The sequence below is a fragment of the Echinops telfairi genome, unplaced genomic scaffold, assembly GCF_000313985.2.
Source record: "Echinops telfairi isolate 266 unplaced genomic scaffold, ASM31398v2 ScPeMD7_7409;HRSCAF=8447, whole genome shotgun sequence".
Taxonomy (NCBI): Eukaryota; Metazoa; Chordata; class Mammalia; order Afrosoricida; family Tenrecidae; genus Echinops; species Echinops telfairi.
The window spans coordinates 16,232,958-16,234,481 of record NW_022111309.1 but is presented as its reverse complement, the minus strand read 5'-3'; positions in this window follow the sequence as shown (position 1 = coordinate 16,234,481).

Genomic DNA, 1,524 nt, shown 5'->3' with positions numbered 1-1,524 from the left:
CAGCTGTGGTCTAATTGAGCCCCGACTCATGGCAATGCTCATACCCAATGGGATTAGACAACGAGGGTCTATATGTTTTTCATGGACTGATCTATTTGGCAAGTAGATTTCCAGGCCTTTATTCCTAGTCTGTCTTCATCTAGAAGCTCTGCCAAACCAGTTCAGCATAAAAGCAACACAGGCCCCACCAACAGAAGGGTGTTGACTGCTTGAGGTGTATTGGCCAGGAATCAAAACCATGGAAAGTGAGAATTCTACCACTGAACCACCATGTCCCCATGGATGTTGTGTAAAGATGATAAAACCTCAGAAGTCTAGACTTTTAGTTGTTATTGGGGTTAGGTGCCATTGTGTTGGTCCCGACCCACAGCAAACTTAAGTACAAGAGAACAAAACCCTGCCCAGTCCTGTGCCATCTTCACAGTTGTTTGTATGTTGGACCCGATGTTGCAGCCACTGTGTCAAGCCATCTTGTCGAGGGTCTTCCTCTCTTTTGCTGCACCTCCACTTTACCAAGCTTGATGGCCTTCTCTCGGGAGTGGTCTCTCTGACAACTTGCCCAAGTCTTGCCATTTTTGCCTCTGAGGAACATTTTGTACTTCTTCCAAGACAGATTTATGGGTTCTTTTGGCCATCCATAGTACTTTAAATATTATTTTATCAACACCATAGTTCAAATGCATCCGTTTTTCTTTGGTTTTCCTTACTCAATGTTCAACCTTCACATGCATATGAGGTGCTTGAAAATATACTGGTTTGGAGACTTCTGGGAAGATGGCGACGGATTAACACATACCAAAGGGAGTCTGCAGAATTCAGCCCAGGAGAGTTGCTTAGAGGGAAATTCAACACTGCTGGACTGCAGGAGGAGCATCATAAAGATAAGTAGGCACAGACTCACAATGTTTTGAGGGGTTGGGGGCTTTTGAGGGGTTGAGGGGTTGGAGGCCACTGTCTCTGCCAGAGCCGGGACAAATTGGAGCCCGCAAGGGGGCTTCATCTCAACACAGCCACAGTTTGCCACCACCTGCCTCAGAGCAGGGACTAAATCCTTGCAGCCCCAAGGGCAGGGATCAGGGTTCAGCTACACTGTTACTTTTGTTTCCCTCTCTTTGTATACCGGCCCCCTCCCGCACAGTCTCAGCGTGTTTACTTTTTAATTTTTTTGTCTCCTCTTTGTCTCTTTCCTGTACTCTCACACTCCACTGCTGGCCTCCAGACCACTCCCCTTAGCCTAGGGCATTTACATCTGCGCTGCACCCAGCTAGGTGAGCTCCACCCTGTGCAGCTAGCCCGAGGCTGAGGAAATCCCTGCTGACCTCGAACAGGGGATACTCCTCCCAACTACTGACTGCGGAATTCCTGCCTGTGTGCCTGGGGGCATAAGGCAGCTTGGCCAACATTCCAAGCTGCTGCAGGAACCTCTGCCCAACCTCTGCAACACCAAAGCAGGCAACCCACCAGCCTCTTGGGGAACTCTGAGAGGGAAGCCAGAGGAGGATAAAGTGGTAGGTTAATTTAATA